Source organism: Podarcis bocagei, assembly GCF_964188305.1.
Source record: "Podarcis bocagei genome assembly, chromosome: 2".
NCBI classification, from domain to species: domain Eukaryota; kingdom Metazoa; phylum Chordata; class Lepidosauria; order Squamata; family Lacertidae; genus Podarcis; species Podarcis bocagei.
The window spans coordinates 106226755-106240134 of record NC_138126.1 but is presented as its reverse complement, the minus strand read 5'-3'; the positions used below and the strand labels follow the sequence as shown (position 1 = coordinate 106240134).

The 13380-nt window shown below is 44.8% G+C and overlaps 1 protein-coding gene across 5 annotated transcripts in view; it reads right to left on the bottom strand.

Moving 5' to 3' along the window:
- Window positions 1-11218, bottom strand: part of CDC42EP4 (CDC42 effector protein 4) — a 32887-nt gene extending 21669 nt beyond the window's left edge. The window contains exon 1 of one of the 5 annotated variants that reach the window (XM_081180955.1): window positions 11084-11218. The gene's annotated coding sequence lies outside the window, so the exon portion shown is untranslated. Of the gene's footprint in view, window positions 1-1013; window positions 1037-6148; window positions 6304-11083 lie in introns of those variants that run through there. The other 4 variants (XM_081180952.1, XM_081180950.1, XM_081180951.1 and 1 more) reach the window with 4 other exon arrangements.
- Window positions 11219-13380: the final 2162 nt, after the last annotated feature.

Below are 13380 nucleotides of genomic sequence, written 5' to 3'. Positions count from 1 at the left end.
AGCAAAAAGAGTGAAACGATTACCTTGAGTTCCTAGTCCTGCACTGGGATTTTAACCGGCCTGACCTCAATTCTGACCTGCAGACAGGGATCCACATATGGCAAAAGAGACCAAAGGGCAGAATGGGTGTGAAAAAAGTTGCCCTGGCAGGCTGTTGTGGGTTGGGCAAGGATTGCTACAGAGAGAGGCATTGGAGGTTTCCATTTCAAACAGACAAAAGCTATGCAAACAAACACTTCAGATTATTGATCAGAAGAAACTGCCACCCTGCAGAGGACCAGCAGTGAAAGTAAACCGGCCCTTTCAAGAAGGTTTTGCCACGCAGTAAGAAAAAGAATGACTGGTGATCCTAAAATGAACTAGAACCTAACGAATTGATTACAGAAGGCTTAATTACAACTCCCAGGTTTTTGGTTTTTTTATTTAAAAAACCACCACACCTTTGAGTAAATGTGTTGGCATATGAGAAAACCTTGCACTTTTCCTAAAAAAGAAGGTAGTTCTTCATTTGCTTTCGCGTCCAGTTTTTAAATATGCCAGTTAAAATATAGCAGATCCAAAGCATTTTTTAAAAAAACGAAAACCAAGACCCACTAGTTTTGCTAGAGATGCAGGTTTAAAAGGTGTACCAACATCAATTTCAAAACACAAACTGTCCATTTCAGTGGCCTGCAGGTTCTTGTTAAAATGCTGCCACAACACAAACACAAGGAAAAAGCTTATCAATCTTACATTAGGGAGACTTTATATTATACTTCATATAGGATCACTACTGCTGAAGCATGAAACCCTATACTGAGCAAATGGGTCTCTGCACTGCCATGAAGTATTGCACTTAGATGCTCTCCAAATTATTTTTCTTTCTTTCATCCCTTCAAATAACTGGGAGCCAAGCTACCCAGGAGTTTACACCTTTTCAGATCTTAGAACCTGCCTTTAGCACTACATTCATTTGGGGACCAATTTATTTACTTGTTTATTTGTAAGGTGGCAGGACTGCTATTGTAGCTCACCTGAAGTCTGGCTGTGAGGCACTTGTTGGAAGACCAAGGCTCTGAAGGTCAAAGCCACACACTGATTAGATCAAAACAATTAATTTGTCAATTAAAAACTAGACAAAGGAAAGAGAGGCAAGTTGCACTGACTTTATAAAAACAATCTGACACAGAAATGAATTATTCTTTCAGCACAAAGGTGTTTGAGCTCATAGTCACTAAATCTTGTTAACCTCGCCAAATAATCAGGAAGCAATTTTTAATTAACTCTCTTGCAATAGATGCAGTGAAACTATTAAATGTGCATCCTTAGAATTCACTACTATAAGATGTTAATGAATCCTAACAAACTCTCTGGTCACATGGCATATTTTACAACCACCTCCACATACAACTATGAAAGGCATCTGTGTTTGTTTGTTCTGAAATATCCAAGCATCTTTTGCCCCCAGTCTAGCTTTGCTCCACCTGACCTGGTTAGGCCCATGAGAGCTACAATCAAGCTTCTCAAATCCAGGTGAAGCCAAAGTCTACTGTCTGTAGATAGCAGGCAATCTGCTTAAGATAGCAAGCAGCTCAGGACATTGTTTATTACTGTTTCGGCTCTGAACAAGCATACCAGACAATGATCCTCAGAATGCACTGCTCAGCAGAAGCCCAATCGTGTCAGCAGAGCCAGAACCATTTTAAGTGACCATCCCCCCAAGGCATAATAACCTGTGGTCGGAACAGGCAGGAAAATCATTGCAGCAACACTCTCTACTCTGGTCACAATGTACAGCCTAGGATTTACTACCTCTTCTAGAGATTAAACCTGGCCACTGTTCACTCACATGGGGTATTTTGGGTTTGAAACATGCATTGAGATTTGAAGAACTGACCAACAACTAACAATTAGTCAATCACTCTCAAGGCAGCTCAGCTGCAGAATGGCTTGCTCAATCAGCAGACAATGCAGCCAGCCAATTAAGGCAAATCATTACTCCTTGATTTTTTTGATGATTTTTTTCCAATGAAGGCAGAGATTGGGGTTTTCTGGTTCCAAACCAAATGAAGTTATTTCAAGATGTGTTATTATATTGGCCTGATCCAGCCACTGGCACGTATGCAAACAGCAGTGAACACATTTCCATAAGGAATTAGATGAAGAAGGGGGAGAAGCCATTGCTGAACAGTGGCACAGTAGTGGTGCGAGATGTATTTAACATAAGCATGGATTTGAGATACTCAAGAAACCTACTTGCTGCATCATATGACCTGAAGCAAAAACCATCCATATTCCTAACTTAAGTTTTATCAGCATCCAAATCTTTGTACTAGACAGAATGAGACTCCCAGTTACTCAGCTATCCCAAAGGAAGTCTACACATTTCTGGTCTACATCAGCCATGAGCAAACTTTAACAATGATCTGTGTAGCAGCAGTGTTGACTACTCACAGATATCTATCGTTCACACATTGCAGGTTGATTTGGTGGCAAACATGAAACCTTCCAGATGTTCTGGATCACAACTCCCATCCTCCTTGAGCTGAGCATGCTGGCTGGAGCTGATGGGAGTTGCAATTCAACAATATCTGGAGGACCCAACATTGACTACCCCTGCGGTAGACTGGCAGTCCAGCTGAGACTCTGGTCAATTTAAGAAGCAGTTATGCTCAAAACCACTACTATTTTCTTAACAGAGAGGGGAAACGCACCCATTGCTGATAAGGCCACAAGGATTTTGGAAAGGTGGAAGCAAAGATGTCAGCACCTGTTCCACCCCAGCTTGTGCAGCTCTCTTCAGCAACCTATGAAAAGAGGACCATTGAGAAAGTTCACAAACAGCACTGCTCAACAGCTACTACACACTCTTTGCAAGCGGCATTTCAAGGCTACAATAAAGGGGTGTATTGTATGTATCACAGGGTCTCTTATGGAGCACCGCACACCATGGCTAGCTGGATCTCTGCGCTATTATGTCATAGTGTTGCACTCAAGACTGATTTATTCTCTTAACCAACTTCCAAACTTCTTGTCAACCAGGTGTTTCTACTTCTTACCAAGAATGGAAAGGTCAAGCCACAAGCAGGTCAAGCCCATTTGCTATTTAACATCTAGACACTAGAGGCTATGCTCTTTCAGGCTTGGAACTTGCCTCCAACCATTTACACTTTCCAGCATCACACACCACCAGGCAGAAGAGACTTCACAAGCATGCATTACAAAGTTGAAGGACCCATTTCTTCTGCTGTCTGTATCCTGGAAGTGTCCACTCCCAACTGCTTCACATAGCTGTACCACTACTGGAATGAGGGTCAGGCCAGTGTTAGCCCAGTAAATGTTATGACGTAAATGGTTGTTCTAGATTGCAAGTAAGATATTATACAGTACTATGGTTTTTTTATATTATAAAAAAATGGTGCCTTGCTAGATGCTTTAACTTTTCTTCTGATCCTTAAAGTGCTGGCTGGAATGCAGAATTCAAGACTCTCCAACCATAGCCAAAGCTATCACTAAGATGGCATGCTCATCGAACACTTTCCCACTGAAACTTTAAAACACTTCTACAATCAGGTTGCAGAGCAAAATCACTTTGGGAAACTTAAGCAGGGATAGCCTTATCATTAGGCAAAGTAAGGCAACTTGCCTCAAGCAGATGCTATAGCAGCTCCTATGCTATTCCTCCTAAGCCCCCATTCCCTCTCTTGGAGGACAGAGTTGTGAATATTACATGGCATAGCGTGTCCCACCCAAACTGTGAAATCAGTGCTAATTCAAAACTGCCTGTTCAGTTCAGTTACCTTATGGGGAGGGCAAACTTCTTTGCCTCAGGCAGCAAAACATCTTGGGCCAAACCTCAGTTTAAATTATGTGGTATACTATGCATTGTAGAATTCAACGGCCACCCCGACCTCCCCCCCCAAAAAAAACTAGGTCAAAATCACAGAGACCTTGAGGGAGTTAAGGCATCACTGTGTCACTGAAAAGGTCAACCAACAGAAATCACCAAGGTTTATATTGTTTATTGCTCCCTACTTGCACACACAAAAGATGGCTATGCATGTGTGCTTGCTAAATAATTCATAACATCTGGGGACTGCTGGCCTAAACATTTGCTAACATCTTGCCACAAGCATAGAAAGGAGCATCTCTGTTCAGGCTCACAAGTCAGGCACACAGGCTTATTAAAGTAAGCGTGAAGAAGGCCACCTTGGAATCAGCCCAGAAAAAAAGAAGTTAAAACTACAGTTAACAGGACAAGTTTATCCTTGTCTATTGCAGGAGGGGAACGAGAAGCTGCACAAGAGAGCCGCTTATAGAGAACTTGGCAAGGCAGCATGAAATTCAAGCAAGCAGAGGGAAGAGAAGCGTAACCCTAGCAGTTTCCTTTGTCTGGAACTCTAGTTCAGAGCTCTTTGTGAAGCTGAATTTCAATCAGTCCCATTGGGTGGGAGGCAGCAATCCTCTCTCACCCTTGAAACAGTCACAAGGGACTGCAGAGCACATCATCCTCCCATGGTAAAAGGGAAAAGGAATACCCCCCTCAAAAAAGGGGAGGTGAGAGAATCTTCTAAGGCTGGAAATGATCGATAGGCAAGAAAGCATACTCTGCAGCTGTCGCTTTGGGATAACAGACTGGTTACAAAGTGGGCTTTTTGTGTGTGGGGGGGGGGAGTTAGTACATAAATACACAGCCACTGCCTTCATACATCAAAGGAACTTTTAACTTTTTGAGCGGGTGCAGAAATCTAATATTTCAAGTCACCCACTACTCTTCAGTGGGGACAGAAAAGCACAGAAGATTTCAGAGCCACACTCACAAACCTCCTTCCTGCAAAAGCAGAGACACCCTACAGGGCTACCTTCTCCTTTTCAAACGCCTCCTTTCCGAAGTGACCTCCCTCCCTTTGGATCCGCACAAGCTAAAACAAATGCTTCAAAGCCTTGTAAGCGCGCCTGCCAGCAGAAGTTGTCGACTACCCCTTTGGGGAAGAATTTCCCACGCTGATCCACGCGGAGGCCAGAGGAGAGCTGGTTTGTTTGGGCTTCTCCTTTGCTTTAGGATTTAGCACTTGCCAAAACTGCTACTCGCTCCCTTCCAAGCGCGTTTATACCTAAGCAAACTCCAGGGTTGTGTGCGGCTTCCCGCAACTCTCCCTCTCGCTGGCTCGCGCTTTGGTCTCTGCGCACAAACACACAACACACACACACACACACACACACACACACCGAGCTGCAGTACTCATCCCCGAGCCGTAGCGTTCATTCACGGAATTTTAAAGAGACACGCTCGCTTTTTGTCGAGACAATGGGAAAGCCTCCCTCCGACAAGAATAAAACAAGATGCTAGCTAACTGGATCACCTTGACTCTCCAAATGCCAACCCAATTAGCCTCCTCTTTGCCCAGCTAGGATGATCAAAACCAAACAGCGATTCCAGTCGATTCTTTCCCATGCTCTCCCTCCCCGCCCTCGCTCCCCTTTTGCTCCCTTGGGAAAAGGCATTGATGGGAAAGGGGAGAGATGGGAGGAAGGGAGGCGGCGGCCAATCAATGGGTTGCAGATGCATTAGCCCAGAAAACAACGGCGGCTCGCTGCCTCCCAGCCCTACAAACATTCGCAGTTCCGCAAAAAGCCGCTCCTTATTTTAGAAAGTCCAGTTCTGCAACGCTGCGCTCTGCGAGGGGGTTTTGTCCGAGGGAGGAGCTCTTGATAAGAAACCCCCTTGTTCTTAATTTACAGAGAATTCTCCACACGCACCTTTTTATTGCCTTTCTTTAAAAAAAACAAACCTCCAGAACGTCACCTGTAAATAGCAAGGAAGCAACAACGGAAAGGGGTTGCAAAAGCAAACAAGAATCTCTGAGCTAGCCAGGGAAAGGCAGATGAAAGGGAGGCGCTTTCTTCCCAAGAAGAAAAGGGCAAGGCACTCCCTTCCCGCAAAATTTCCCTGCAAAGGGAAGTTGAGAAAGCAGCGGCAGCAAGGTTAAGTAGACAAAGATCCTCCTGGCAAGGCAGGGTTTCCCCTTCTTCCGACGAGCACCCTTTACCCCACGCCGTCCCTTTCCTGTACACACCCACCAAACCCTCGGAAAACACCTGGCGCCTCCCCGTCCTCCTCCCCCCCCGAGGCCAGCAAGCCAGGCACCCCGCCCCTTCTCACCCGTACCTACTCGGGACCCCTTGGCTCGACGGGAGGGCTTGCAATATGTTACCGGCTCAGCTGCTTCGTTGCTCCGTCCCCGCATTTCCACCCCATGCCCGCGCCTGCCCAGGGCTCCCCGCCGGCGCGTTCCTCTCCGGCTTCAGACTGCTCAAGCTCCCTCCCTCCTCCCCGCTTCCCCGCCCCGCCGTCCAAGTCACCGACCCGTCTGTGACGTCGCGCCACCCAAAGGCCAATAGGCGAAGGCGACGTCATCAGGCTAGTCCGGGTCTCCTCCATTCAAAATCTGAATGCCTCGCTCCGGCTCTTCCCGGTGCCTTGTAGAGGTGGAGGAAGGCAGGGCAAGGGCGGGGGGAGAGCCAGAAAGGGATTGACACATCGCTCAGCCTCGCTAATGGGGTTTCCTGAAAGTTCAAGGCTTTTGTGGGGTTTGTGTTGTCAAGCAGGCGAGCCCACGTTACCCGAAGCCCGCTGCAAACTCGGCGGCGTCGGAATTAGCTTGCCATTGTCTCAGCGAAAGGCATACTTATTTTTTCGCCCGGCATAGGGAGTCCTTGAACAAAAAGGCCAGCAACAAAATCAGGCGGGGGCAGGGCAGATGCTCATCTCTGCGCTGTTTCAAAGCACTGCTTTCCAGTCTACCTTTCTCGATTTATGGCAGTCAGGCAATTATAGCCCGCCCACCCCCTACTCTACTCTTTTAACTGTAAGGGCTAGCCAGCCGCTTTTTAAAAAATGAAACAAGAGGTCTAGAAGTACAGTGGTACCTCGGGTTACATACGCTTCAGGTTACAGACTCCACTAACCCAGAAATAGTACCTCAGGTTAAGAACTTTGCTTCAGGATGAGAACAGAAATCATGCTCCGGCGGCACGGAGGGAGCAGGAAGCCCCATTAGCTAAAGTGGTGCTTCAGGTTGAGAACAGCTTCAGGTTAAGAACAGACCTCCAGAACGAGTTAAGTACTTAACCCAAGGTACCACTGTATGTGACCAGAATCCAAGATTCTGCATTAGAAGGCTAAGACAAAGCCCATTTCTTTCTTTTACCCTTTAAGAATTATAATTTACAATTGTACATTGCTTTGGGATGCATCATGGGAATTTATTCATAACCATTAAGTTTTATGTATTCACAATAAATATTTCACCTTTCAATGAATCATAGAATCATAGAATCATAGAGTTGGAAGAGACCACTAAGGCCATCGAGTCCAACCCCCTGCCAAGCAGGGCCAAGGTAATTAACAATTTAAAAGAGACCAGCAAAATAACAAATTCAAAAATAGATATAAGCAAAATACAGACAAATGAGCATGGGAAGTGTTATCCATATAAATAGTAGTGAGATATGTGGATTTCCTTTACCATACAATTTATTAGCAAGCAATGTACAGTAAATGACAGATCTTTAAAATTCCAGACTCCTATCATGGCCAATGGCCCAGGGATAATGGAAGTTGTAGTCCAATAATGTCAGGAGGGCCACTGGTTCCTCACTACTGCTCTATAGCCACACAACAGGATGTACTGAGTACAAGACTGGGTCAATTATTTCTTCACTGTGGAGATTAACATTTGCTACGCTGCCGGTTTATGGAACAAGCCACTGGCAAAGCATAAAACAGACAGGAGGAGCTCCTGCTTACTACTCATCCAACACTTCCTCTGTGCTTTAGTGCTAGCCTTGTGGCATTTTGCCAAAACTGCTCCCTGTTCTTCCATCTCCACTTGGACAGTAGCCCACTGGTGATGGTTAAAAGGGAATCCCAATCTGATGTGTCATCTGATGGAGACAGCTTTTATTGCTCCCATATGTACTTCCAGTAGAAAGAAATTGAGGCGCCTGCAATTTTAACACCAACATTGATTCTGGAGGGATGTCTCACGCAAACAATATGTTTGCAGATAACAGTTCTGTTGGCCCACAGAAAACATACTTGACTTGAGGTTTGCAGTGCAGAACTACACGGAGTCAGTTGGGCAGCGTATTGAAAGCTGAGACAGAAAGAAAGTAAAATAATGGTATAGTGAATTGGAACAAGATCCACTTAGTCCAGCATTTTATTTCCAACCACAGATTGACAGATGCCTCTGAGGAACTCTGAAGAAGGGAAGTGAAGCTGTTGGCCTTTACTTGTTGTTTGTTATTAGCATATAAACCTGGAAATTCCAGGTAACTGTCATGGCTGTTGAGAGAGCCACCATGGATTTGCCTGTTCCAGGGGTGGAGTGGGCTATTGCCCCCCATATGCTGCTGGACTACAGCTCCCATCTTCCCTGAGCATTGGCTATGCTGACAGGGGCTGATGGGAATTTGGGTCCAACAACATCTGGAGAAACACAGATTATACCAGCCCTGGCCTAATCCTTTCTAAAGAGGTCTCAGGGAGTGGATCTCTTCATAGTCAATACCATTAATTATTCATGTTGCTTGAAGAAAATGGTCAAAGTTAGTCCAGTGATATAGATTGCAGTCCTGTATGCATTAATACTGTAACTTGGAGACAGGTTCCATTGACATTTATGGGACTCATTTTGTACATTGCTGGAAAACAATTAAGCATTTTTTAAAAATGTAAATAAATAGGACTAGCTTTTGAGCAGGCAATTTTTGCCCCATTTAACCAGATTAAATGGCAAAGAACAGAGTCGTATTTATAGCTCCACTGACACGTCATGCCCTGGTCCTTTTCAAGCACCTTGTTCTTATGTCCATTATAATTCTGATGTAGGAGTGCCACTTGTTGTCAGATGAGCTGTCTAGGTTCATATATTTCATGCTAGGTAAGCCCTTGTGTTTCCATCTGAATAGTTTCCAATACTCTGTTGAATATCATAACCTCCATAGGTGGAACTGGTGACGGTGAGTGGTTTATGATCCACATTTTTAATCACGAGAAATCTGAGGCACCATGAGTTTCCCCAGGTGTTCTGCTGGAGCAAGAGACAGGCACAGTTCTCCCAATCTGCTATCCAACACACCACTCTTCTTTCTCTTTGGAGAGTAACAGTTCTTGATTTGTAACTCCAGCTAATTTTAACCAATAGTGCACACAGTTTGGAAAGTACCCCAGTCAGTGCTGGTATATTGCATGTCTGTATGAGACACAGCAGTCAGGAGAGATTAAAATCAGTCTCTTGAGCTGGGCTGGAAATGCTGGATGTTTAGATACCTAAAGGGAACTTGGCAGAACAAGCATGTGGTGGAGTTGAAAAGCTGCCCATTGGGCAGCAGCCAGTCTTGATACTCAGCCACTTGGGCTTGGCAGTGGTTGGCACAGAGGCCTGGGGGCATGGAACCATTTTAGGATCGCATTTTAGGATCCCATCCCAATGGAGATGTTTGTCTGCTGCTGCCAACCTCTCAGCTCTCCTTCAAGAGAAGAGCTTTGAAAAACCCATTTGACATCCTTTTGCTCAGATTAGGTATTTTATTTTAGCCACTCCAAAGGACACAATGGAAAAGAACTGGGGAGGGAAACCATTGATTGATGCTATTTTCTTCTTTTTCTAGGCAGATAAAACAAGCCAGACCTCTGAATTCCTCTGAACAGTAATTAGACCCGTGAAACAATTGCACAATGGCCTTATCTAATTAAATGCACTGGTAGCCAGGGGAACCCTTTTTGGAATGACACAACCTAATAAAGGTGGGTTTTCTCTCCTGGCTCCATTATCTTCCAAAATGTATCAAAGAGTGAAAGAAGCAGTGCTAGTTGTCCTCTGTTTTATTGTTCCTCTAATAAATGTGTTACTAAATTTCAAACTGGTACATTTTAACATTATTCATTTAACTAAGTGCCTTGAGAGAGGCTTGGAACAGTTTGAGCAAATACAACAAGGAGCTGTTATTTACAGAGACTCTGCATGTGAAGAATTTATGTTGGATTCAAATAATCTGGAGTTTTAGATTAATGAGAGAAAGATAAAGGACTTGGTAAACACCTGCTCTCTTTTGCATGTGGTGGGAGCTGATTCTTAACATTTCCAAGCTTGTGTGTGCCCCCCCCCCCCATTTCGGGGCCCTAAGCATCTCAGAAGCCACTTTTGTTTGTTAGAATGTGACTGCACACAATTGCAGAAATCACCCCACTGTTACAGCCTATCCTGTGACATCTGTCACCATCTGCAGCTCATGACCACTTATCTAGTTTCAGGCATTTTTAATTTCTCCACACTGGAGAGGGTGGCTGCTGTTCCCTTGTCATGTGATAATGTATCAGTTCCCGTGATTTTCAGCAAAAGAGGGTTTTTAAGGTACCTAGACCAAGAAACAGTTCTAGCAAATGCACCACACTGGATTGCTCCTTGTAACTGATTGGTGAGAAGCCCTGGCCTACAGAGGAATTATCTTAATGATTAAACTATGCTTTCACTTATCTCCAGCTTATATGCAAGCCCAAGGTAATCAGGTTCCTGAATCATTCACCTTGCTCTTCTGAGTAGGTGATTTGAGGTGAGCCTTCCGGGCAGTTGTGCCCTCCCAATTGTATTTTGATGGCTCAAGGCATTTTAATTATTCAGATGCACTAAAAACACACACACACCTCAGTGCCTCTTCTTTCTTTGGAAATTGATGATGTCTCAAAATTCCAACCATCGCCTCCGGTCATAGCAGCGGTCCCAGAGACTCATTTAATTATCTTCCAGGTTTACTAGAGAGTCTTGTCAGGGTATAAAGGTTGTTGTGGCATTTTGATGAGAAGAAGGACTCTGGTGCAGGTGAAGGGAGCTCTCTGGCTGGTCAGATCAGATTCCATCTGAGGATATGTGATGTGATGTTTCAAGGGACTGAAAAGAACAGCTATTTCTGTTGCCAACCATGGCTTGGTCACTAATGCCCAAGGAAAACCCTGATTACGCTGCGAGAGGACTGCCGGCCGTTTCCACACACACCCTAACAAAATGTGAGGACCGTTAGAAAAACCTGCTTTTCCTACCTCATTAGCAGTGCTCTGAATCCCAACCATGCTCATGGGTTCTCTGCTGGTTTACAATGGACAAACAAGATGGCTTTGCCTCACTGTCAGCCTCCTCCTGCTTGGAGAATGTCCTGTCACGTTAATCCAACTTTCCTGTGGAGGAGAGGACCGGGAATGGTAATTAGGATTGCTAGAGTGCCATTATCTCACATGGGAATCTGCATACACTGCAAAGTTCTGAAGGACCCCTACCCAGCTTATTGTTATTTGTATCCAACCCTTCCTCCAAGAAACTTATTGCAGCATACAACAACCCTATGAAGTAGGTTAGGCAAAGAAGACAGCGGTTGGCCAAGGTTGCTTTAATTGAATCCATATCTGTATTCAGCAATGAAACTAGGTTTCTTGGTCCTGATCCAACACTCCAGCCACTACACCACATCGGTTTACACCCCCAGACCCTTCAGTTGCCCACCTACTGCCCCTCTCCCAAAGCCCAGACATCCCTTCCTCATTCTGCTTGCAACTGAGGGGAGATTGCATCTTTCTTTTGAAAGCTGGTATTGGAATGCTTCTGTAATAAATGAAAATCTGCCCTTATTCCCTTATGGGGGACACAAGAGCCCTTATAGAGTCCTTTGTAGGTTCTCCATCTGTCGGAGAAAAGAACAGAGGCCAACCAGAGAATATTGAGAAGCAAAGCAGCTCATAAGCCTGATCTTTATTGAACTGTTGAAACAGGGTTCCCCCTTCATACAGGAGAAGGAGGAGGACCCCAAACAAAGGTGTGCCTGACCTTATATAGACATTTTAAATTGCCCGCCCTGGAGTCCAAGACCACCCTCAGAAACATCATACATACATCACAGAAAGGGGTGGTCTCCAACAGAAATCTGAGTGTGTTGTTTACCTCCTGTCTGGCAGGTTACCTGTTAATGCTTACTTGATTGGATACCCTGGGGAGCCTGGCCAGTCTTTTGTAATGATAAATACTTAGTTCCTGAGCCAGGTCACCGGCTCACCCTAAAGACAGGATTTGTGAAGGAAAAGACAATGGGGAGGCTTTTCCATTTCCTTCGACCTTGCAATGAAAACATTTGGTCAGTTTGGGACTCAAAATGGTTTCATGGCTGTTTTCCTGTGCTGCTTCAGACATGTGGTTTATATATTTATGTATGTGTTTGCTTGGTACATTTATGAACATTTATTATTATATATATATATCTCCCTCCTTATTTATTTTATTTCAGTTGGAAATCCAGGTTTTAATCCCCATTCAGCTGTGAATCTCACCGGGCGACCTTGGTCAATTGCTATCTCTCAGCCTGTTTTACCTCCCAGAGTTGTTGTTGTGAAGACAGAATGTTGCTCTGGAGGAAAGACTACAACAGATGAACAAATGAACCCCCTCTGCACCCACTCTTTATCTGGTTTGGGAATGGTATAACAGCAGAGTCTCACCTTCAAAGGACTGCAGCTAGGAGCTGCATTGCCCCGCCTAATAATTTTTAAAAGTGTATTTATGCTGTAACAGCTCCCATTTAAAGAATTAGAGCATTATTTTTTTAAATAGTGGAATTTTTAAAAAGTGGTTACAGTGGTGCCTTGGTTTAAGAACAGCCCAGTTTACGAACTATTTGGTTTACGAACCCTGCAAAACTGGAAGTAGTGTCCTGGTATGTGAACTTTACCTCGGTCTAAGAATGGACCTCATTAGGGAAAGCGTGCCTTGGTTTAAGAATGGTTTTGGTTTAAGAACAGATTTCCGGAACGGATTAAGTTCGTAAACCGAGGTACCACTGTGTTGTTGTTGTTGTTTAGTCGTTTAGTCATGTCCGATTCTTCGTGACCCCATTAGCCGGAGCACGCCAGGCACTCCTGTCTTCCACTGCCTCCCGCAGTTTGGTCAAACTCATGCTGGTAGCTTCGAGAACACTGTGCGACCATCTCATCCTCTGTTGTCCCCTTCTCCTTGTGCCCTCAATCTTTCCCAACATCAGGGTCTTTTCCAGGGAGTCTTCTCTTCTCATGAGGTAGCCAAAGTATTGGAGCCTCAGCTTCAGGATCTGTCCTTCCAGTGAGCACTCAGGGCTGATTTCCTTCAGAATGGATGCGTTTGATCTTCTTGCAGTCCATGGGACTCTCAAGAGTCTCCTCCAGCACCATAATTCGAAAGCATCAATTCTTCGGCGATCAGCCTTCTTTATGGTCCAGCTCTCCATACATCACTGCTGGGAAAACCATGGCTTTAACTATACGGACCTTTGTTGGCAAGGTGATGTCCCTGCTACCACTGTATTCCCCTCTAAAAGTGG